The sequence below is a fragment of the Pristiophorus japonicus genome, chromosome 3 (assembly GCF_044704955.1).
Source record: "Pristiophorus japonicus isolate sPriJap1 chromosome 3, sPriJap1.hap1, whole genome shotgun sequence".
Taxonomy (NCBI): Eukaryota; Metazoa; Chordata; class Chondrichthyes; family Pristiophoridae; genus Pristiophorus; species Pristiophorus japonicus.
This window is the reverse complement of record NC_091979.1, coordinates 327,314,682-327,340,060: the sequence shown is the minus strand read 5'-3', so window position 1 is coordinate 327,340,060 and position 25,379 is coordinate 327,314,682. Positions and strand designations below refer to the sequence as shown.

The 25,379-nt window shown below is 43.8% G+C and overlaps 7 non-coding genes across 7 annotated transcripts; all 7 read right to left on the bottom strand.

The window, feature by feature from the left end:
- Positions 1 to 6,088: 6,088 nt before the first annotated feature.
- Positions 6,089 to 6,161, bottom strand: trnav-cac (transfer RNA valine (anticodon CAC)). The gene has a single exon. It is a non-coding gene; the product is annotated as a tRNA-Val (tRNA).
- A 4,273-nt stretch (positions 6,162 to 10,434) lies between these two features.
- trnav-cac (transfer RNA valine (anticodon CAC)) lies at positions 10,435 to 10,507 on the bottom strand. Its single transcript has one exon. It is a non-coding gene; the product is annotated as a tRNA-Val (tRNA).
- A 2,675-nt stretch (positions 10,508 to 13,182) lies between these two features.
- Positions 13,183 to 13,255, bottom strand: trnav-aac (transfer RNA valine (anticodon AAC)). The gene has a single exon. It is a non-coding gene; the product is annotated as a tRNA-Val (tRNA).
- Positions 13,256 to 14,792: 1,537 nt separating this feature from the next.
- trnav-cac (transfer RNA valine (anticodon CAC)) lies at positions 14,793 to 14,865 on the bottom strand. Its single transcript has one exon. It is a non-coding gene; the product is annotated as a tRNA-Val (tRNA).
- Positions 14,866 to 17,540: 2,675 nt separating this feature from the next.
- Positions 17,541 to 17,613, bottom strand: trnav-cac (transfer RNA valine (anticodon CAC)). Its single transcript has one exon. It is a non-coding gene; the product is annotated as a tRNA-Val (tRNA).
- A 2,675-nt stretch (positions 17,614 to 20,288) lies between these two features.
- On the bottom strand, positions 20,289 to 20,361 carry trnav-aac (transfer RNA valine (anticodon AAC)). Its single transcript has one exon. It is a non-coding gene; the product is annotated as a tRNA-Val (tRNA).
- A 2,675-nt stretch (positions 20,362 to 23,036) lies between these two features.
- On the bottom strand, positions 23,037 to 23,109 carry trnav-aac (transfer RNA valine (anticodon AAC)). Its single transcript has one exon. It is a non-coding gene; the product is annotated as a tRNA-Val (tRNA).
- Positions 23,110 to 25,379: the final 2,270 nt, after the last annotated feature.

Here is a 25,379-nt window from a genome sequence, read left to right as displayed (position 1 = left end):
TTCTGCGGCCGCAACCGAGACTCCAGGATGGTATGTTGCCTCCCTGGTGCAAGGGTCAAGGATGTCTCGGAGCGGGTGCAGGACATTCTGAAATGGGAGGGAGAACAGCCAGTTGTCGTGGTGCACATTGGTACCAACGACATAGGCAAAAAAAGGGATGATGTCCTACGAAACGAATTTAAGGAGCTAGGAGCTAAATTAAAAAGTAGGACCTCAAAAGTAGTAATCTCGGGATTGCTACCAGTGCCACGTGATAGTCAGAGTAGGAATCTCAGGATAGCGCAGATGAATACGTGGCTTGAGCAGTGGTGCAGCAGGGAGGGATTCAAATTCCTGGGGCATTGGGACCGGTTCTGGGGGAGGTGGGACCAGTACAAACCGGACGGTCTGCACCTGGGCAGGACTGGAACCAATGTCCTCGGGGGAGTGTTTGCTAGTGCTGTTGGGGAGGATTTAAACTAATATGGCAGGGGGATGGGAACCAATGCAGGGAGACAGAGGGAAACAAAAAGGAGCCAAAAGCAAAAGACAGAAAGGAGATGAGGAAAAGTGTAGGGCAGAGAAACCCAAGGCAAAGAACAAAAAGGGCCACTGTACAGCAAAATTCTAAAAGGACAAAGGGTGTTAATAAAACAAGCCTGAAGGCTTTGTGTCTTAATGCAAGGAGTATCCGCAATAAGGTGGATGAATTAATTGTGCAAATAGATGTTAACAAATATGATGTGATTGGGATTACGGAGACGTGGCTCCAGGATGATCAGGGCTGGGAACTCAACATTCAGGGGTATTCAACATTCAGGAAGGATAGAATAAAAGGAAAAGGAGGTGGGGTAGCATTGCTGGTTAAAGAGGAGATTAATGCAATAGTTAGGAAAGACATTAGCTTGGATGATGTGGAATCTATATGGGTAGAGCTGCAGAACACCAAAGGGCAAAAAACGTTAGTAGGAGTTGTGTACAGACCTCCAAACAGTAATAGGGATGTTGGGGAGGGCATCAAACAGGAAATTAGGGGTGCATGCAATAAAGGTGTAGCAGTTATAATGGGTGACTTTAATATGCACATAGATTGGGCTAGCCAAACTGGAAGCAATACGGTGGAGGAGGATTTCCTGGAGTGCATAAGGGATGGTTTTCTAGACCAATATGTTGAGGAACCAACTAGGGGGGAGGCCATCTTAGACTGGGTGTTGTGTAATGAGAGAGGATTAATTAGCAATCTCATTGTGCGAGGCCCCTTGGGGAAGAGTGACCATAATATGGTGGAATTCTGCATTAGGATGGAGAATGAAACAGTAATTTCAGAGACCATGGTCCAGAACTTAAAGAAGGGTAACTTTGAAGGTATGAGGCGTGAATTGGCTAGGATAGATTGGCGAATGATACTTAGGGGGTTGACTGTGGATGGGCAATGGCAGACATTTAGAGACCGCATGGATGAAGTACAACAATTGTACATTCCTGTCTGGCGTAAAAATAAAAAGGGGAAGGTGGCTCAACCGTGGCTATCTAGGGAAATCAGGGATAGTATTAAAGCCAAGGAAGTGGCATACAAATTGGCCAGAAATAGCAGCGAACCTGGGGACTGGGAGAAATTTAGAACTCAGCAGAGGAGGACAAAGGGTTTGATTAGGACAGGGAAAATGGAGTACGAGAAGAAGCTTGCAGGGAACATTAAGGCGGATTGCAAAAGTTTCTATAGGTATGTAAAGAGAAAAAGGTTGGTGAAGACAAACGTAGGTCCCCTGCAGTCAGAATCAGGGGAAGTCATAACGGGGAACAAAGAAATGGCGGATCAATTGAACAAGTACTTTGGTTCGGTATTCACTAAGGAGGATACAAACAACCTTCCGGATATAAAAGGGGTCAGAGGGTCTAGTAAGGAAGAGGAACTGAGGGAAATCTTTATTAGTCGGGAAATTGTGTTGGGGAAATTGATGGGATTGAAGGCAGATAAATCCCCAGGGCCTGATGGCCTGCATCCTAGAGTACTTAAGGAGGTGGCCTTGGAAATAGCGGATGCATTGACAGTCATTTTCCAACATTCCATTGACTCTGGATCAGTTCCTATGGAGTGGAGGGTAGCCAATGTAACCCCACTTTTTAAAAAAGGAGGGAGAGAGAAAACAGGGAATTATAGACCGGTCAGCCTGACCTCAGTAGTGGGTAAAATGATGGAATCAATTATTAAGGATGTCATAGCAGTGCATCTGGAAAATGGTGACATGATAGGTCCAAGTCAGCATGGATTTGTGAAAGGGAAATCATGCTTGACAAATCTTCTGGAATTTTTTGAGGATGTTTCCAGTAAAGTGGACAAAGGAGAACCAGTTGATGTGGTATATTTGGACTTTCAGAAGGCTTTCGACAAGGTCCCACACAAGAGATTAATGTGCAAAGTTAAAGCACATGGGATTGGGGGTAGTGTGCTGACGTGGATTGAGAACTGGTTGTCAGACAGGAAGCAAAGAGTAGGAGTAAACGGGTACTTTTCAGAATGGCAGGCAGTGACTAGTGGAGTGCCGCAAGGTTCTGTGCTGGGGCCCCAGCTGTTTACATTGTACATTAATGATTTAGACGAGGGGATTAAATGCAGTATCTCCAAATTTGCGGATGATACTAAGTTGGGTGGCAGTGTGAGCTGCGAGGAGGATGCTATTAGGCTGCAGAGTGACTTGGATAGGTTAGGTGAGTGGGCAAATGCATGGCAGATGAAGTATAATGTGGATAAATGTGAGGTTATCCACTTTGGTGGTAAAAACAGAGAGACAGACTATTATCTGAATGGTGACAGATTAGGAAAAGGGAAGGTGCAACGAGACCTGGGTGTCATGGTACATCAGTCATTGAAGGTTGGCATGCAGGTACAGCAGGCGGTTAAGAAAGCAAATGGCATGTTGGCCTTCATAGCGAGGGGATTTGAATACAGGGGCAGGGAGGTGTTGCTACAGTTGTACAGGGCCTTGGTGAGGCCACACCTGGAGTATTGTGTACAGTTTTGGTCTCCTAACTTGAGGAAGGACATTCTTGCTATTGAGGGAGTGCAGCGAAGGTTCACCAGACTGATTCCCGGGATGGCGGGACTGACCTATCAAGAAAGATTGGATCAATTGGGCTTGTATTCACTGGAGTTCAGAAGAATGAGAGGGGACCTCATAGAAACGTTTAAAATTCTGACGGGTTTAGACAGGTTAGATGCAGAAAGAATGTTCCCAATGTTGGGGAAGTCCAGAACCAGGGGTCACAGTCTGAGGATAAGGGGTAAGCCATTTAGGACCGAGATGAGGAGAAACTTCTTCACCCAGAGAGTGGTGAACCTGTGGAATTCTCTACCACAGAAAGTAGTTGAGGCCAATTCACTAAATATATTCAAAAGGGAGTTAGATGAAGTCCTTACTACTCGGGGGATCAAGGGTTATGGCGAGAAAGCAGGAAGGGGGTACTGAAGTTTCATGTTCAGCCATGAACTCATTGAATGGCGGTGCAGGCTAGAAGGGCTGAATGGCCTGCTCCTGCACCTATTTTCTATGTTGTGAGTGTGGCAGGAATTGATCCCGTGTTTCTCTGCCTTTATACATCGGAACAGGAGTGGCCATTCCTCAGCAAGTGGTTAAAATCTGGAATACACTGCTCTAAAGGGCGGTGGAGTCAGACTCATTCTTATCTTTCAAAACGAGTTGGATAAATATCCGAATGAAAAAAATTGCACAGCTGTGGGTAAATGACAGGGGAGTGAGACTTGTTGAGAGTTGGCATGGGCTCGACGGGCTGCAACCATTCCCTTATTCTTTGATTGTATAAGTTAGTGGCACATTTAATAGTGTGCATGTCAGCAGAATATTGAAAGGGACATGGATTCAGTCGGCACAACGAGAGGCATCTGATTCAGAAGATTTGGGTGCACGAAAATTCGGGTTTAATGACTTTAAAAGCATCATTTTTGTTTTGTGAAGATTCGGTCAGAAAAATGTTTGGGAAAAGAATTTTTTGCTGAAAAGGGCTCAGCACTTCATCTTCTTTTTGGCTGTTAGGGTCACACTTCTTTTCGATGGTATTCTTCCAGACTGTATATTTTCTTTGCTGTTTCACAATAACCAGTCCCTTGCACTACAGTCTATCTCACTGTTTCCAACGTCCCATGTACATGTTACCAGCAAGGAACATTTTGAAGCAGACTTCTAAAGCACACTGTCCAATATGGTTTATGGATTCAGAGGTAAAGTGCAGAGCACAGATAAGTTATTCAATTAAGGACTCTCCTTCAGTTAACATTTCTTTAGTTGTGCAAATGAAGATCATCAGTCAATTAATGATGTTTTCCCATGAAGGCAGGATAACATTTAATGATTATGCATTTTCTAAGTAAAAGCCCATGTGATTCAGGGCGAAGTGGCAAATTGGATCCAAATTTGGCTCAGAGGCAGGAAGCAAAGGGTAATGTTTGATGGGTGATTTTGTGACTGGAAGGATGTTTCCAGTGGGGTTCCACAGTTTTCAGTGCCAGATCCATTGCTTTTATGGTATTTATCAATGATCTAAACTTGATTATAGGTGTTATGATCACGAAGTTTTCAGGTGTTTTTAAAATAGGCAGTGGGTTGATAATGAAGAAGAAAGCTGGAGACTACAGGAAGATATCAATCAACTGATAAGGGGGTAGAGCAGTGGCAAATGGAATTTAATCCAGAGATGTGAGAGATCGCGCATTTGTGGAGGGCTAACAAGGAAAGGGAATACACATCAACTGGTATGACATTGAGAAGTGTAGAGGAACAAAGGTAACTGGGATTGCTTGTCCACAGATCCCTGAAGGTAGCTGGCCAGTTGGAAAAGTTGGTTAAGAAGTCATATGGAATGGTTGCATTTATTGGCAGAAGCAAGGAACAGAACAGCAAGTGGTTTATGCTAGAACTGTATAAAATTCTGGTTAGGCCACAGCTGGAGTACTGCGTGCAGTTCTAGACACCGCATTGAAGGAAGGACGTGAATACGCTGGAGAGGGTACAGAGGAGCTTTACGTAGTTGTTGCCGGCAGTGGAGCAACTTTGCTATGAGGACAGATTGGATAGGATGGGTTTGTTTTCCTTGGAACAGAGGAGGCTGATGGGCGACAGTATTGAGGTGTATAAAAATAGGAAGGGCCTAGATATTGTTGTTTAAAAGGGTCTATTTCACATAGCGGCGTGGTCAACAACCAGGCTGCATAATTTAAAAGTAATTAGTGTAAGGGTTAAAGGGGATTTGAAGTGAACATTCTGCATGCAGATGTTTGTGGGGGTCTCAAACTCACTGCCTGAAAGTGTGGTGCAGGCAGAAACCCTCACCACATTTAACAAGTTCTGAGATGTGCACATGAAATGCAATAAGGTGCAGGGGGACACACCTAAAACTGGGCATTTGTTGGCCGGTGCAGATACGATGGGCTTAAATGACTCCTTCCATGCTGTAAACCTCTATGATTATATAATTATCGGTTAGGATTACTTTCATGATGCAAAACGTGGCATCAGATAATTAATGGTGTTTCCAGTGAAGAAGTGTTCGTGCAAGCTGGGGATCGAACTCAGGAAGCTGAGATGAAGCATCTTATGAGGTTGCTGTTCGGTGTACGGGGAGCGTTGTCTCGAACGGTGGCATTTCGCAGCCCAGTGAAGGGCGGTAAACCGCTGTTTGATGCTGCATTCTCCGCTTTCCGCCGGCAGCGGCTGATTGGAGAGTGTGGGAGCGGAAGTTAGGGCTTGTCCCTCCCTCACTCATTCTGGAGCTGGGGAAGAGCGATTAGTCGATGGGTTTGTTTGTGGCTTTAATTTTCTGTTGTGAAGCGTGGTGGCGTGGCAGGATCCTTTAATAAAAGCTCACAGCTGACCTGAATGCACGGAATGTGAAGCTTTGAGATATGGTTTCTCCAGCGTCAGGGCTGGAAACGGGAGGGAGTGAGAGACACTGTGAAGAATTTGAGTGTGAACAGAACGGCAGAGAGAAATCAGCAAATGGAACAGCATCGTGAGACACTGCACTCTGTTAACATTGAACCACTAATATGAATGATTTAATTTTATCTTATCATTAATTGAACACGTTTGCATAATGTTTCCGCCCGGTTTCGAACCGGGGACCTTTCGCGTGTGAGGCGAACGTGATAACCACTACACTACGGAAACGCTGTGGCAGTAGCATTGTTGGGAACATAACCAGAGCTTTAACCTCAACAGCTGGACTACACTTATGGAGCTTGTGTCACGAGAATAGAATGACGGTGCTATATTTAGCAAGGTTGTGAGTGTGGCAGGAATTGATCCCGTGTTTCTCTGCCTTTATACATAGGAACAGGAGTGGCCATTCCTCAGCAAGTGGTTAAAATCTGGAATACACTGCTCTAAAGGGCGGTGGAGTCAGACTCATTCTTATCTTTCAAAACGAGTTGGATAAGTATCCGAATGAAAAAAATTGCACAGCTGTGTGTAAATGACAGGGGAGTGAGACTTGCTGAGAGTTGGCATGGGCTCGACGGGCTGCAACCATTCCCTTATTCTTTGATTGTATAAGTTAGTGGCACATTTAATAGTGTGCATGTCAGCAGAATATTGAGAGGGACATGGATTCAGTCGGCACAACGAGAGGCATCTGATTCAGAAGATTTGGGTGCACGAAAATTCGGGTTTAATGACTTTAAAAGCATCATTTTTGTTTTGTGAAGATTCGGTCAGAAAAATGTTTTGGAAAAGAATTTTTTGCTGAAAAGGGCTCAGCACTTCATCTTCTTTTTGGCTGTTCGGGTAACACTTCTTTTCGATGGTATTCTTCCAGAATGTATATTTTCTTTGCTGTTTCACAATAATCAGTCCCTTGCACTACAGTCTATCTCACTGTTTCCAACTTCCCATGTACATGTTTCCAGCAATGAACATTTTGAAGCAGCCAGAAACCCTCACCACATTTAACAAGTTCTTAGACGTGCACATGAAATGCAATAAGGTGCAGGGGTACACACCTAAAACTTGGCATTTGTTGGCCGGTGCAGATACGATGGGCTTAAATTACTCCTTCCATGCTGTAAACCTCTATGATTATATAATTATCGGTTAGGATTACTTTCATAATGCAAAACGTGGCAATCAGATAATTAATGGTGTTTCCAGTGAAGAAGTGTTCGTGCAAGCTGGGGCTCGAACACAGGAAGCTGAGATGAAGCATCTTATGAGGCTACTGTTCGGTGTACGGGGAGCGTTCTATCGAACGGTGGCATTTTGCAGCCCAGTGAAGGGCGGTAAACCGCTGTTTGATGCTGCATTCTCCGCTTTCCGCCGGCAGCGGCTGATTGGAGAGTGTGGGAGCGGAAGTTAGGGCTTGTCCCGCCCTCACTCACTCTGGAGCTGGGGAAGAGCGATTCGTCGATGGGTTTGTTTGTGGCTTCAATTTTCTGTTGTGAAGCGTGGTGGCGTGGCAGGATCCTTTAATAATCTCTCACAGCTGACATGAATGCACGGAATGTGCAGCTTTGAGATATGGTTTCTCCAGCGTCAGGGCTGGAAACGGGAGGGAGTGAGAGACACTGTGTTAAATTTTAGTGTGGACAGAACTGTAGAGAGAAGTCAGCAAATGGAACAGCATCGTGAGACACTGCACTCTGTTAATATTGAACCACTAATATGAATGATTTAATTTTATCTAATCATTAATTGAACACGTTTGCATAATGTTACCGCCCGGTTTCCTTTCGCGTGTGAGGCGAACGTGATAACCACTACACTACGGAAACGCTGTGGCAGTAACATTGTTGGGAACATAACCAGAGCTTTAACCTCAACAGTTGGACTACACTTCTGGAGCTTGTGTCACGAGAACAGAATGACAATGCTATATTTAGCAAGGTTGTGAGTGTGGCAGGAATTGATCCCGTGTTTCTCTGCCTTTATACATAGGAACAGAAGTGGCCATTCCTCAGCAAGTGGTTAGAATCTGGAATACACTGCTCTAAAGGGCGGTGGAGTCAGACTCAATCTTATCTTTTAAAACGGAGTTGGATAAGTATCCGAATGCAAAAAATTGCACAGCTGTGGGTAAATGACAGGGGAGTGAGACTTGTTGAGAGTTGGCATGGGCTCGACGGGCTGCAACCATTCCCTTATTCTTTGATTGTATAAGTTAGTGGCACATTTAATAGTGTGCATGTCAGCAGAATATTGAAAGGGACATGGATTCAGTAGGCACAACGAGAGGCATCTGATTCAGAAGATTCGGGTGCACGAAAATTCGGGTTTAATGACTTTAAAAGCATCATTTTTGTTTTGTGAAGATTCGGTCAGAGAAATGTTTGGGAAAACAATTTTTTGCTGAAAAGGACTCAGCACTTCATCTTCTTTTTGGCTGTTAGGGTCACACTTCTTTTCGATGGTATTCTTCCAGAATGTATATTTTCTTTGCTGTTTCACAATAATCAGTCCCTTGCACTATAGTCTATCTCACTGTTTCCAACTTCCCATGTACATGTTACCAGCAATGAACATTTTGAAGCAGACTTCTAAAGCACAGTGTCCAAAATGGTTTATGGATTCAGAGGTAAAGTGCAGAGCACAGCTAAGTTATTCAATTAAGGACTCCACTTCAGTTAACATTTCTTTAGTTGTGCAAATGAAGATCATCAGTCAATAAATGATGTTTTCCCATGAGGGCAGGATAACATTTAATGATTATGCATTTTCTAAGTAAAAGCACATGCGATTCAGGGCGAAGTGGCAAATTGGATCCAAATTTGGCTCAGAGGCAGGAAGCAAAGGGTAATGTTTGATGTGTGTTTTTGTGACTGGAAGGATGTTTCCACTGGGGTTCCACAGTTTTCAGTGCCAGATCCATTGCTTTTTATGGTATTTATCAATGAACTAAACTTGAATATAGGTGTTATAATTACGAAGTTTTCAGGTGTTATTAAAATAGGCAGTGTGATTGATAATGAAGAAGAAAGCTGGAGAATCCAGGAAGATATCAATCAACTGATAAGGGGGTAGAGCAGTGGCAAATGGAATTTAATCCAGAGATGTGAGAGATCGCGCATTTGTGGAGGGCTAACAAGGAAAGGGAATACACATCAACTGGTATGACATTGAGAAGTGTAGAGGAACAAAGGTAACTGGGATTGCTTGTCCACAGATCCCTGAAGGTAGCTGGTCAGTTGGAAAAGTTGGTTAAGAAGTCATATGGAATGGTTGCATTTATTGGCAGAAGCAAGGAACAGAACAGCAAGTGGGTTTTGCTAGAACTGTATAAAATTCTGGTTAGGCCACAGCTGGAGTACTGCGTACAGTTCTAGTCACCGCATTGAAAGAAGGACGTGAATACGCTGGAGAGGGTACAGAGGAGATTTACGTAGATGTTGCCGGGAGTGGAGCAACTTTGCTATGAGGACAGATTGGATAGGATGGGTTTGTTTTCCTTGGAACAGAGGAGGCTGATGGGCGACAGCATTAAGGTGTATATAAAAAGGAGGGGCCTAGATATTGTTGATTAAAAGGGTCTATTTCACATAGTGGAGTGGTCAACAACCAGGCTGCATAATTTAAAAGTAATTAGTGTAAGGGTTAAAGGGGATTTGAAGTGAACATTCTGCATGCAGATGTTTGTGGGGGTCTCAAACTCACTGCCTGAAAGTGTGGTGCAGGCAGAAACCCTCACCACATTTAACACGTTCTGAGATGTGCACATGAAATGCAATAAGGTGCAGGGGGACACACCTAAAACTGGACATTTGTTGGCCGGTGCAGATACGATGGGCTTAAATGACTCCTTCCATGCTGTAAACCTCTATGATTATATAATTATCGGTTAGGATTACTTTCATGATGCAAAACGTGGCAATCAGATAATTAATGGTGTTTCCAGTGAAGAAGTGTTCGTGCAAGCTGGGGCTCGAACTCAGGAAGCTGAGATGAAGCATCTTATGAGGCTGCTGTTCGGTGTACGGAGAGCGTTGTCTCGAACGGTGGCATTTTGCAGCCCAGTGAAGGGCGGCAAACCGTTGTTTGATGCTGCATTCTCCGCTTTCCGCCGGCAGCGGCTGATTGGAGAGTGTGGGAGCGGAAGTTAGGGCTTGTCTCGCCCTCACTCACTCTGGAGCTGTGGAAGAGCGATTAGTCGATGGGTTTGTTTGTGGCTTTAATTTTCTGTTGTGAAGCGTGGTGGCGTGGCAGGATCCTTTAATAATCTCTCACAGCTGACCTGAATGCACGGAATGTGCAGCTTTGAGATATGGTTTCTCCAGCGTCAGGGCTGGAAACGGGAGGGAGTGAGAGACACTGTGTAGAATTTGAGTGTGAACAGAACTGCAGAGAGAAATCAGCAAATGGACCAGCATCGTGAGACACTGCACTGTGTTAATATTGCACCACAAATATGAATGATTTAATTTTATCTAATCATTAATTGAACACGTTTGCATAATGATTCCGCCCGGTTTCGAACCAGGGACCTTTCGCGTGTGAGGCGAACGTGATAACCACTACACTACGGAAACGCTGTGCCAGTAACGTTGTTGGGAACATAACCAGAGCTTTAACCTCAACAGCTGGACTACACTTCTCGAGCTTGTGTCACGAGAATAGAATGACGGTGCTATATTTCGCAAGGTTGTGAGTGAGGCAGGAATTGATCCCGTGTTTCTCTGCCTTTATACATAGGAACAGGAGTGGCCATTCCTCAGCAAGTAGTTAGAATCTGGAATACATTGCTCTAAAGGGCGGTGGAGTCAGACTCAATCTTATCTTTCAAAACGGAGCTGGATAAGTATCCGAATGAAAAAAATTGCACAGCTGTGGGTAAGTGACAGGGGAGTGAGACATGTTGAGAGTTGGCATGGGCTCGACGGGCTGCACCCATTCCCTTATTCTTTGATTCTAGAAGTTAGTGGCACATTTAATAGTGTGCATGTCAGCAGAATATTGAAAGGGACATGGATTCAGTCGGCACAACGAGAGGCATCTGATTCAGAAGATTCGGGTGCACGAAAATTCGGGTTTAATGACTTTAAAAGCATCATTTTTGTTTTGTGAAGATTCGGTCAGAGAAATGTTTGGGAAAATAATTTTTTGCTGAAAAGGGCTCAGCACTTCATCTTCTTTTTGGCTGTTCGGGTCACACTTCTTTTCGATGGTATTCTTCCAGAATGTATATTTTCTTTGCTGTTTCACAATAACCAGTCCCTTGCACTACAGTCTATCTCACTGTTTCCAACGTCTCATGTACATGTTACCAGCAATGAACATTTTGAAGCAGACTTCTAAAGCACAGTGTCCAAAATGGTTTATGGATTCAGAGGTAAAGTGCAGAGCACAGCTAAGTTATTCAATTAAGGACTCTCCTTCAGTTAACATTTCTTTAGTTATGCAAATGAAGTTCATCAGTCAATTAATGATGTTTTCCCATGAAGGCAGGATAACATTTAATGATTATGCATTTTCTAAGTAAAAGCCCATGTGATTCAGGGCGAAGTGGCATATTGGATCCAAATTTGGCTCAGAGGCAGGAAGCAAAGGGTAATGTTTGATGGGTGTTTTTGTGACTGGAAGTATGTTTCCAGTGGGGTTCCGCAGTTTTCAGTGCCAGATCCATTGCTTTTTATGGTATTTATCAATGATCTAAACTTGAATATAGGTGTTATGATGACGAAGTTTTCAGGTGTTATTAAAATAGGCAGTGGGTTGACAATGAAGAAGAAAGCTGGAGACTCCAGGAAGATATCAATCAACTGATAAGGGGGTAGAGCAGTGGCAAATGGAATTTAATCCAGAGATGTGAGAGATCGCGCATTTGTGGAGGGCTAGCAAGGAAAGGGAATACACATCAACTGGTATGACATTGAGAAGTGTAGAGGAACAAAGGTAACTGGGATTGCTTGTCCACAGATCCCTGAAGGTAGCTGGAAAGTTGGAAAAGTTGGTTAAGAAGGTCATATGGAATGGTTGCATTTATTGGCAGAAGCAAGGAACAGAACAGCAAGTGGGTTATGCTAGAACTGTATAAAATTCTGGTTAGGCCACAGCTGGAGTACTGCGTGCAGTTCTGGTCACCGCATTGAAGGAAGAACGTGAATACGCTGGAGAGGGTACAGAGGAGATTTACGTAGATGTTGCCGGGAGTGGAGCAACTTTGCTATGAGGACAGATTGGATAGGATGGGTTTGTTTTCCTTGGAACAGAGGAGGCTGATGGGCGACCGCATTGAGGTGTATAAAAATAGGAGGGGCCTAGATATTGTTGATTAAAAGGGTCTATTTCACATAGTGGAGTGGTCAACAACCAGGCTGCATAATTTAAAAGTAATTAGTGTAAGCGTTAAAGGGGATTTGAAGTGAACATTCTGCATGCAGATGTTTGTGGGGGTCTCAAACTCACTGCCTGAAAGTGTGGTGCAGGCAGAAACCCTCACCACATTTAACCAGTTCTTAGATGTGCACATGAAATGCAATAAGGTGCAGGGGTACACACCTAAAACTGGGCATTTGTTGGCCGGTGCAGATACGATGGGCGTAAATGACTCCTTCCATGCTGTAAACCTCACTGATTATATAATTATCGGTTAGGATTACTTTCATGATGCAAAACGTGGCAATCAGATAATTAATGCTGTTTCCAGTGAAGAAGTGTTCGTGCAAGCTGGGGCTCGAACTCAGGAAGCTGAGATGAAGCATCTCATGAGGCTGCTGTTCGGAGCACGGGGAGCGTTGTCTGGAACGGTGGCATTTTGCAGCCCAGTGAAGGGCGGTAAACCGCTGTTTGATGCTGCATTCTCCGCTTTCCGCCGGCAGCGGCTGATTGGAGAGTGTGGGAGCGGAAGTTAGGGCTTGTCCCGCCCTCACTCACTCTGGAGCTGAGGAAGAGCGATTAGTCGATGGGTTTGTTTGTGGCTTTAATTTTCTGTTGTGAAGCGTGGTGGCGTGGCAGGATCCTTTAATAATCTCTCACAGCTGACCTGAATGCACGGAATGTGCAGCTTTGAGATATGGTTTCTCCAGCGTCAGGGCTGTAAACGGGAGGGAGTGAGAGACACTGTGTCGAATTTGAGTGTGAACAGCACTGAAGAGAGAAATCAGCAAATGGAACAGCATCGTGAGACACTGCACTCTGTTAACATTGAACGACTAATATGAATGATTTAATTTTATCTTATCATTAATTGAACACGTTTGCATAATGTTTCCGCCCGGTTTCGAACCGGGGACTTTTCGCGTGTTAGGCGAACGTGATAACCACTACACTACAGAAACGCTGTGCCAGTAACATTCTTGGGAACATAACCAGAGCTTTAACCTCAACAGCTGGACTACACTTCTGGAGCTTGTGTCACGAGAATAGAATGACGGTGCTATATTTAGCAAGGTTGTGAGTGAGGCAGGAATTGATCCCGTGTTTCTCTGCCTTTATGCAGAGGAACAGGAGTGGCCATTCCTCAGCAAGTAGTTAGAATCTGGAATACATTGCTCTGAAGGGCGGTGGAGTCAGACTCAATCTTATCTTTCAAAACGGAGTTGGATAAGTATCCGAATGAAAAAAATTGCACAGCTGTGGGTAAATGACAGGGGAGTGAGACTTGTTGAGAGTTGGCATGGGCTCGACGGGCTGCAACCATTCCCTTATTCTTTGATTGTATAAGTTAGTGGCACATTTAATAGTGTGCATGTCAGCAGAATATTGAAAGGGACATGGATTCAGTAGGCACAACGAGAGGCATCTGATTCAGAAGATTCGGGTGCACGAAAATTCGGGTTTAATGACTTTAAAAGCATCAGTTTTGTTTTGTGAAGATTCGGTCAGAGAAATGTTTGGGAAAATAATTTTTTGCTGAAAAGAACTCAGCACTTCATCTTCTTTTTGGCTGTTAGGGTCACACTTCTTTTCGATGGTATTCTTCCAGAATGTATATTTTCTTTGCTGTTTCACAATAATCAGTCCCTTGCACTATAGTCTATCTCACTGTTTCCAACTTCCCATGTACATGTTACCAGCAATGAACATTTTGAAGCAGGCAGAAACCCTCACCACATTTAACAAGTTCTTAGACGTGCACATGAAATGCAATAAGGTGCAGGGGTACACACCTAAAACTTGGCATTTGTTGGCCGGTGCAGATACGATGGGCTTAAATGACTCCTTCCATGCTGTAAACCTCTATGATTATATAATTATCGGTAAGGATTACTTTCATGATGCAAAACGTGGCAATCAGATATTTAATGGTGTTTCCAGTGAAGAAGTGTTCGTGCAAGCTGGGGCTCGAAGTCAGGAAGCTGAGATGAAGCATCTTATGAGGCTGCTGTTCGGTGTACGGGGGGCGTTGTCTCGAACGGTGGCATTTTGCAGCCCAGTGAAGGGCGGTAAACCGCTGTTTGATGCTGCATTCTCCGCTTTCCGCCGGCAGCGGTTGATTGGAGAGTGTGGGAGCGGAAGTTAGGGCTTGTCCCGCCCTCACTCACTCTGGAGCTGGGGAAGAGCGATTATTCGATGGGTTTGTTTGTGGCTTTAATTTTCTGTTGTGAAGCGTGGTGGCGTGGCAGGATCCTTTAATAATCTCTCACAGCTGACCTGAATGCACGGAATGTGCAGCTTTGCGATATGGTTTCTCCAGCGTCAGGGCTGGAAACGGGAGGGAGTGAGAGACACTGTGTAGAATTTGAGTGTGAACAGAACTGCAGAGAGAAATCAGCAAATGGAACAGCATCGTGAGACACTGTACTCTGTTAATATTGAACCACCTATATGAATGATTTAATTTTATACAATCATTAATTGTACACGTTTGCATAATGTTTCCGCCCGGTTTCGAACCGTGGACCTTTCGCGTGTGAGGCAAACGTGATAACCACTACACTACGGAAACGCTGTGGCAGTAACATTGTTGGGAACATAACCAGAGCTTTAACCTCAACAGCTGGACCACACTTCTGGAGCTTGTGTCACGAGAATAGAATGACGGTGCTATATTTAGCAAGGTTGTGAGTGTGGCAGGCATTGATCCCGTGTTTCTCTGCCTTTATACATAGGAACAGGAGTGGCCATTCCTCAGCAAGTGGTTAGAATCTGGAATACACTGCTCCAAAGGGCGGTGGAGTCAGACTCAATCTTATCTTTCAAAACGGAGTTGGATAAATATCCGAATGAAAAAAATTGCACAGCTGTGGGTAAATGACAGGGGAGTGAGACTTGTTGAGAGTTGGCATGGGCTCGACGGGCTGCAACCATTCCCTTATTCTTCGATTTTATAAGTTAGTGGCACATTTAATAGTGTGCATGTCAGCAGAATATTGAAAGGGACATGGATTCAGTCGGCACAACGAGAGGCATCTGATTCAGAAGATTCGGGTGCACGAAAATTCGGGTTTAATGACTTTAAAAGCATCATTTTTGTTTTGTGAAGATTCGGTCAGAGAAATGTTTGGGAAAATAATTTTTTGCTGAGAAGGGCTCAGCACTTCATCTTCTTTTTGGCTGTTAGGGCCACACTTCTTTTCGATGTTATTATTCCAGAATGCATATTTTCTTTGCTGTTTCACAATAAGCAGTCCCTTGCACTACAGTCTATCTCACTGTTTCGAACGTCTCATGTACATGTTACCAGCAATGAACATTTTGAAGCAGACTTCTAAAGCACAGTGTCCAAAATGGTTTATGGATTCAGAGGTAAAGTGCAGAGCACAGCTAAGCTATTCAATTAAGGACTCCACTTCAGTTAACATTTCTTTAGTTGTGCAAATGAAGATCATCAGTCAATAAATGATGTTTTCCCATGAAGGCAGGATAACATTTAATGATTATGCATTTTCTAAGTAAAAGCACATGCGATTCAGGGCGAAGTGGCAAATTGGATCCAAATTTGGCTCAGAGGCAGGAAGCAAAGGGTAATGTTTGATGGGTGTTTTTGTGACTGGAAGGATGTTTCCAGTGGGGTTCCACAGTTTTCAGTGCCAGATCCATTGCTTTTTATGGTATTTATCAATGAACTAAACTTGAATATAGGTGTTATAATTACGAAGTTTTCAGGTGTTATTAAAATAGGCAGTGTGATTGATAAAGAAGAAGAAAGCTGGAGACTCCAGGAAGATATCAATCAACTGATAAGGGGGTAGAGCAGTGGCAAATTGAATTTAATCCAGAGATGTGAGAGATCGCGCATTTGTGGAGGGCGAACAAGGAAAGGGAATACACATCAACTGGTATGACATTGAGAAGTGTAGAGGAACAAAGGTAACTGGGATTGCTTGTCCACAGATCCCTGAATGTAGCTGACCAGTTGGAAAAGTTGATTAAGAAGTCATATGGAATGGTTGCATTTATTGGCAGAAGCAAGGAACAGAACAGCAAGTGGGTTATGCTAGAACTGTATAAAATTCTGGTTAGGCCACAGCTGGAGTACTGCGTGCAGTTCTGGTCACCGCATTGAAGGAAGAACGTGAATACGCTGGAGAGGGTACAGAGGAGATTTACGTAGATGTTGCCGGGAGTGGAGCAACTTTGCTATGAGGACAGATTGGATAGGATGGGTTTGTTTTCCTTGGAACAGAGGAGGCTGATGGGCGACCGCATTGAGGTGTATAAAAATAGGAGGGGCCTAGATATTGTTGATTAAAAGGGTCTATTTCACATAGTGGAGTGGTCAACAACCAGGCTGCATAATTTAAAAGTAATTAGTGTAAGCGTTAAAGGGGATTTGAAGTGAACATTCTGCATGCAGATGTTTGTGGGGGTCTCAAACTCACTGCCTGAAAGTGTGGTGCAGGCAGAAACCCTCACCACATTTAACCAGTTCTTAGATGTGCACATGAAATGCAATAAGGTGCAGGGGTACACACCTAAAACTGGGCATTTGTTGGCCGGTGCAGATACGATAGGCTTAAATGACTCCTTCCATGCTGTAAACCTCTATGATTATATAATTATCGGTTAGGATTACTTTCATGATGCAAAACGTGGCAATCAGATAATTAATGGTGTTTCCAGTGAAGAAGTGTTCGTGCAAGCTGGGGCTCGAACTCAGGAAGCTGAGATGAAGCATCTTATGAGGCTGCTGTTCGGTGTACGGGGAGCGTTCTCTCGAACGCTGGCATTTTGCAGCCCAGTGAAGAGCGGTAAACCGCTGTTTGATGCTGCATTCTCCGCTTTCCGCCGGCAGCGGTTGATTGGAGAGTGTGGGAGCGGAAGTTAGGGCTTGTCCCGCCCTCACTCACTCTGGAGCTGGGGAAGAGCGATTATTCGATGGGTTTGTTTGTGGCTTTAATTTTCTGTTGTGAAGCGTGGTGGCGTGGCAGGATCCTTTAATAATCTCTCACAGCTGACCTGAATGCACGGAATGTGCAGCTTTGAGATATGGTTTCTCCAGCGTCAGGGCTGGAAACGGGAGGGAGTGAGAGACACTGTGTAGAATTTGAGTGTGAACAGAACTGCAGAGAGAAATCAGCAAATGGAACAGCATCGTGAGACACTGTACTCTGTTAATATTGAACCACCCATATGAATGATTTAATTTTATACAATCATTAATTGTACACGTTTGCATAATGTTTCCGCCCGGTTTCGAACCGGGGACCTTTCGCGTGTGAGGCAAACGTGATAACCACTACACTACGGAAACGCTGTGGCAGTAACATTGTTGGGAACATAACCAGAGCTTTAACCTCAACAGCTGGACCACACTTCTGGAGCTTGTGTCACGAGAATAGAATGACGGTGCTATATTTAGCAAGGTTGTGAGTGTGGCAGGCATTGATCCCGTGTTTCTCTGCCTTTATACATAGGAACAGGAGTGGCCATTCCTCAGCAAGTGGTTAGAATCTGGAATACACTGCTCCAAAGGGCGGTGGAGTCAGACTCAATCTTATCTTTCAAAACGGAGTTGGATAAATATCCGAATGAAAAAAATTGCACAGCTGTGGGTAAATGACAGGGGAGTGAGACTTGTTGAGAGTTGGCATGGGCTCGACGGGCTGCAACCATTCCCTTATTCTTCGATTTTATAAGTTAGTGGCACATTTAATAGTGTGCATGTCAGCAGAATATTGAAAGGGACATGGATTCAGTCGGCACAACGAGAGGCATCTGATTCAGAAGATTCGGGTGCACGAAAATTCGGGTTTAATGACTTTAAAAGCATCATTTTTGTTTTGTGAAGATTCGGTCAGAGAAATGTTTGGGAAAATAATTTTTTGCTGAGAAGGGCTCAGCACTTCATCTTCTTTTTGGCTGTTAGGGCCACACTTCTTTTCGATGTTATTATTCCAGAATGCATATTTTCTTTGCTGTTTCACAATAAGCAGTCCCTTGCACTACAGTCTATCTCACTGTTTCGAACGTCTCATGTACATGTTACCAGCAATGAACATTTTGAAGCAGACTTCTAAAGCACAGTGTCCAAAATGGTTTATGGATTCAGAGGTAAAGTGCAGAGCACAGCTAAGTTATTCAATTAAGGACTCCACTTCAGTTAACATTTCTTTAGTTGTGCAAATGAAGATCATCAGTCAATAAATGATGTTTTCCCATGAAGGCAGGATAACATTTAATGATTATGCATTTTCTAAGTAAAAGCACATGCGATTCAGGGCGAAGTGGCAAATTGGATCCAAATTTGGCTCAGAGGCAGGAAGCAAAGGGTAATGTTTGATGGGTGTTTTTGTGACTGGAAGGATGTTTCCAGTGGGGTTCCACAGTTTTCAGTGCCAGATCCATTGCTTTTTATGGTATTTATCAATGAACTAAACTTGAATATAGGTGTTATAATTACGAAGTTTTCAGGTGTTATTAAAATAGGCAGTGTGATTGATAAAGAAGAAGAAAGCTGGAGACTCCAGGAAGATATCAATCAACTGATAAGGGGGTAGAGCAGTGGCAAATTGAATTTAATCCAGAGATGTGAGAGATCGCGCATTTGTGGAGGGCGAACAAGGAAAGGGAATACACATCAACTGGTATGACATTGAGAAGTGTAGAGGAACAAAGGTAACTGGGATTGCTTGTCCACAGATCCCTGAATGTAGCTGACCAGTTGGAAAAGTTGATTAAGAAGTCATATGGAATGGTTGCATTTATTGGCAGAAGCAAGGAACAGAACAGCAAGTGGGTTATGCTAGAACTGTATAAAATTCTGGTTAGGCCACAGCTGGAGTACTGCGTGCAGTTCTGGTCACCGCATTGAAGGAAGAACGTGAATACGCTGGAGAGGGTACAGAGGAGATTTACGTAGATGTTGCCGGGAGTGGAGCAACTTTGCTATGAGGACAGATTGGATAGGATGGGTTTGTTTTCCTTGGAACAGAGGAGGCTGATGGGCGACCGCATTGAGGTGTATAAAAATAGGAGGGGCCTAGATATTGTTGATTAAAAGGGTCTATTTCACATAGTGGAGTGTTCAACAACCAGGCTGCATAATTTAAAAGTAATTAGTGTAAGCGTTAAAGGGGATTTGAAGTGAACATTCTGCATGCAGATGTTTGTGGGGGTCTCAAACTCACTGCCTGAAAGTGTGGTGCAGGCAGAAACCCTCACCACATTTAACCAGTTCTTAGATGTGCACATGAAATGCAATAAGGTGCAGGGGTACACACCTAAAACTGGGCATTTGTTGGCCGGTGCAGATACGATGGGCGTAAATGACTCCTTCCATGCTGTAAACCTCACTGATTATATAATTATCGGTTAGGATTACTTTCATGATGCAAAACGTGGGAATCAGATAATTAATGCTGTTTCCAGTGAAGAAGTGTTCGTGCAAGCTGGGGCTCGAACTCAGGAAGCTGAGATGAAGCATCTTATGAGGCTGCTGTTCGGAGCACGGGGAGCGTTGTCTGGAACGGTGGCATTTTGCAGCCCAGTGAAGGGCGGTAAACCGCTGTTTGATGCTGCATTCTCCGCTTTCCGCCGGCAGCGGCTGATTGGAGAGTGTGGGAGCGGAAGTTAGGGCTTGTCCCGCCCTCACTCACTCTGGAGCTGAGGAAGAGCGATTAGTCGATGGGTTTGTTTGTGGCTTTAATTTTCTGTTGTGAAGCGTGGTGGCGTGGCAGGATCCTTTAATAATCTCTCACAGCTGACCTGAATGCACGGAATGTGCAGCTTTGAGATATGGTTTCTCCAGCGTCAGGGCTGTAAACGGGAGGGAGTGAGAGACACTGTGTCGAATTTGAGTGTGAACAGAACTGTAGAGAGAAATCAGCAAATGGAACAGCATCGTGAGACACTGCACTCTGTTAACATTGAACCACGAATATGAATGATTTAATTTTATCTTATCATTAATTGAACACGTTTGCATAATGTTTCCGCCCGGTTTCGAACCGGGGACTTTTCGCGTGTTAGGCGAACGTGATAACCACTACACTACAGAAACGCTGCGCCAGTAACATTCTTGGGAACATAACCAGAGCTTTAACCTCAACAGCTGGACTACACTTCTCGAGATTGTGTCACGAGAATAGAATAACGGTGCTATATTTAGCAAGGTTGTGAGTGTGGCAGGAATTGATCCCGTGTTTCTCTGCCTTTATACATAGGAACAGGAGTGGCCATTCCTCAGCAAGTGGTTAGAATCTGGAATAAACTTCTCTAAAGGGCGGTGGAGTCAGACTCAATCTTATCTCTCAAAACGGAGTTGGATAAGTATCCGAATGAAAAAAATTGCACAGCTGTGGGTAAATGACAGGGGAGTGAGACTTGTTGAGAGTTGGCATGGGCTCGACGGGCTGCATCCATTCCCTTATTCTTTGATTCTATAAGTTAGTGGCACATTTAATAGTGTGCATGTCAGCAGAATATTGAAAGGGACATGGATTCAGTCGACACAACGAGAGGCATCTGATTCAGAAGATTCGGGTGCACGAAAATTCGGGATTAATGACTTTAAAAGCATCATTTTTCTTTTATGAAGATTCGGTCAGAGAAATGTTTGAAAAATAAATTTTTGCTGAAAAGGGCTCAGCACTTCATCTTCTTTTTGGCTGTTCGGGCCACACTTCTTTTCGATGGTATTCTTCCAGAATGTATATTTTCTTTGCTGTTTCACAATAACCAGTCCCTTGCACTACAGTCTATCTCACTGTTTCCAACGTCTCATGTGCATGTTACCAGCAATGAACATTTTGAAGCAGACTTCTAAGCACAGTGTCCAAAATGGTTTCTGGATTCAGAGCTAAAGTGCAGAGCACAGATAAGTTATTCAATTAAGGACTCTCCTTCAGTTAACATTTCTTTAGTTGTGCAAATGAAGATCATCAGTCAATTAATGATGTTTTCCCATGAAGGCAGGATAACATTTAATGATTATGCATTTTCTAAGTAAAAGCCCATGTGATTCAGGGCGCAGTGGCAAATTGGATCCAAATTTGGCTCACAGGCAGGAAGCAAAGGGTAATGTTTGATGGGTGTTTTTGTGACTGGAAGGATGTTTCCAGTGGGGTTCCACAGTTTTCAGTGCTAGATCCATTGCTTTTTATGGTATTTATCAATGATCTAAACTTGAATATAAGTGTTATGATTGCGAAGTTTTCAGGTGTTATTAAAATAGGCAGTGTGGTTGATAATGAAGAAGAAAGCTGGAGACTCCAGGAAGAAAACAGTCAACTGATAAGGGGGTAGAGCAGTGGCAAATTGAATTTAAACCAGAAATGTGAGAGATCGCGCATTTGTGTGGAGGGCTAACAAGGAAAGGGAATACACATCAACTGGTATGACATTGAGAAGTGTAGAGGAACAAAGGTAAATGGGATTGCTTGTCCACAGATCCCTGAAGGTAGCTGGCCAGTTGGAAAAGTTGGTTAAGAAGTCATATGGAATGGTTGCATTTATTGGCAGAAGCAAGGAAGAGAACAGCAAGTGGGTTATGCTAGAACTGTATAAAATTCTGGTAAGGCCACAGCTGGAGTACTGCGTGCAGTTCTGGTCACCGCATTGAAGGAAGAACGTGAATACGCTGGAGAGGGTACAGAGGAGATTTACGTAGATGTTGCCGGGAGTGGAGCAACTTTGCTTTGAGGACAGATTGGATAGGATGGGTTTGTTTTCCTTGGAACAGAGGAGCCTGATGGGCGACCGCATTGAGGTGTATAAAAATAGGAGGGGCCTAGATATTGTTGATTAAAGGGGTCTATTTCACATAGTGGAGTGGTCAACAACCAGGCTGCATAATTTAAAAGTAATTAGTGTAAGCGTTAAAGGGGATTTGAAGTGAACATTCTGCATGCAGATGTTTGTGGGGGTCTCAAACTCACTGCCTGAAAGTGTGGTGCAGGCAGAAACCCTCACCACATTTAACCAGTTCTTAGATGTGCACATGAAATGCAATAAGGTGCAGGGGTACACACCTAAAACTGGGCATTTGTTGGCCGGTGCAGATACGATGGGCGTAAATGACTCCTTCCATGCTGTAAACCTCACTGATTATATAATTATCGGTTAGGATTACTTTCATGATGCAAAACGTGGCAATCAGATAATTAATGCTGTTTCCAGTGAAGAAGTGTTCGTGCAAGCTGGGGCTCGAACTCAGGAAGCTGAGATGAAGCATCTTATGAGGCTGCTGTTCGGAGCACGGGGAGCGTTGTCTGGAACGGTGGCATTTTGCAGCCCAGTGAAGGGCGGTAAACCGCTGTTTGATGCTGCATTCTCCGCTTTCCGCCGGCAGCGGCTGATTGGAGAGTGTGGGAGCGGAAGTTAGGGCTTGTCCCGCCCTCACTCACTCTGGAGCTGAGGAAGAGCGATTAGTCGATGGGTTTGTTTGTGGCTTTAATTTTCTGTTGTGAAGCGTGGTGGCGTGGCAGGATCCTTTAATAATCTCTCACAGCTGACCTGAATGCACGGAATGTGCAGCTTTGAGATATGGTTTCTCCAGCGTCAGGGCTGTAAACGGGAGGGAGTGAGAGACACTGTGTCGAATTTGAGTGTGAACAGAACTGTAGAGAGAAATCAGCAAATGGAACAGCATCGTGAGACACTGCACTCTGTTAACATTGAACCACTAATATGAATGATTTAATTTTATCTTATCATTAATTGAACACGTTTGCATAATGTTTCCGCCCGGTTTCGAACCGGGGACTTTTCGCGTGTTAGGCGAACGTGATAACCACTACACTACAGAAACGCTGTGCCAGTAACATTCTTGGGAACATAACCAGAGCTTTAACCTCAACAGCTGGACTACACTTCTCGAGATTGTGTCACGAGAATAGAATAACGGTGCTATATTTAGCAAGGTTGTGAGTGTGGCAGGAATTGATCCCGTGTTTCTCTGCCTTTATACATAGGAACAGGAGTGGCCATTCCTCAGCAAGTGGTTAGAATCTGGAATAAACTTCTCTAAAGGGCGGTGGAGTCAGACTCAATCTTATCTTTCAAAACGGAGTTGGATAAGTATCCGAATGAAAAAAATTGCACAGCTGTGGGTAAATGACAGGGGAGTGAGACTTGTTGAGAGTTGGCATGGGCTCGACGGGCTGCATCCATTCCCTTATTCTTTGATTCTATAAGTTAGTGGCACATTTAATAGTGTGCATGTCAGCAGAATATTGAAAGGGACATGGATTCAGTCGACACAACGAGAGGCATCTGATTCAGAAGATTCGGGTGCACGAAAATTCGGGATTAATGACTTTAAAAGCATCATTTTTCTTTTATGAAGATTCGGTCAGAGAAATGTTTGAAAAATAAATTTTTGCTGAAAAGGGCTCAGCACTTCATCTTCTTTTTGGCTGTTCGGGCCACACTTCTTTTCGATGGTATTCTTCCAGAATGTATATTTTCTTTGCTGTTTCACAATAACCAGTCCCTTGCACTACAGTCTATCTCACTGTTTCCAACGTCTCATGTGCATGTTACCAGCAATGAACATTTTGAAGCAGACTTCTAAAGCACAGTGTCCAAAATGGTTTATGGATTCAGAGCTAAAGTGCAGAGCACAGATAAGTTATTCAATTAAGGACTCTCCTTCAGTTAACATTTCTTTAGTTGTGCAAATGAAGATCATCAGTCAATTAATGTTTTCCCATGAAGGCAGGATAACATTTAATGATTATGCATTTTCTAAGTAAAAGCCCATGTGATTCAGGGCGCAGTGGCAAATTGGATCCAAATTTGGCTCACAGGCAGGAAGCAAAGGGTAATGTTTGATGGGTGTTTTTGTGACTGGAAGGATGTTTCCAGTGGGGTTCCATAGTTTTCAGTGCTAGATCCATTGCTTTTTATGGTATTTATCAATGATCTAAACTTGAATATAAGTGTTATGATTGCGAAGTTTTCAGGTGTTATTAAAATAGGCAGTGTGGTTGATAATGAAGAAGAAAGCTGGAGACTCCAGGAAGATATCAATCAACTGATAAGGGGGTAGAGCAGTGGCAAATTGAATTTAAACCAGAAATGTGAGAGATCGCGCATTTGTGTGGAGGGCTAACAAGGAAAGGGAATACACATCAACTGGTATGACATTGAGAAGTGTAGAGGAACAAAGGTAACTGGGATTGCTTGTCCACAGATCCCTGAAGGTAGCTGGCCAGTTGGAAAAGTTGGTTAAGAAGTCATATGGAATGGTTGCATTTATTGGCAGAAGCAAGGAAGAGAACAGCAAGTGGGTTATGCTAGAACTGTATAAAATTCTGGTTAGGCCACAGCTGGAGTACTGCGTGCAGTTCTGGTCACCGCATTGAAGGAAGAACGTGAATACGCTGGAGAGGGTACAGAGGAGATTTACGTAGATGTTGCCGGGAGTGGAGCAACTTTGCTTTGAGGACAGATTGGATAGGATGGGTTTGTTTTCCTTGGAACAGAGGAGCCTGATGGGCGACCGCATTGAGGTGTATAAAAATAGGAGGGGCCTAGATATTGTTGATTAAAAGGGTCTATTTCACATAGTGGAGTGGTCAACAACCAGGCTGCATAATTTAAAAGTAATTAGTGTAAGGGTTAAAGGGGATTTGAAGTGAACATTCTGCATGCAGATGTTTGTGGGGGTCTCAAACTCACTGCCTGAAAGTGTGGTGCAGGCAGAAACCCTCACCACATTTAACCAGTTCTTAGATGTGCACATGAAATGCAATAAGGTGCAGGGGTACACATCTAAAACTGGGCATTTGTTGGCCGGTGCAGATACGATGGGCGTAAATGACTCCTTCCATGCTGTAAACCTCTATGATTATATAATTATCGGTTAGGATTACTTTCATGATGCAAAACGTGGCAATCAGATAATTAATGCTGTTTCCAGTGAAGAAGTGTTCGTGCAAGCTGGGGCTCAAACTCAGGAAGCTGAGATGAAGCATCTTATGAGGCTGCTGTTCGGTGTACGGGGAGCGTTGTCTCGAACGGTGGCATTTTGCAGCCCAGTGAAGGGCGGTAAACCGCTGTTTGATGCTGCATTCT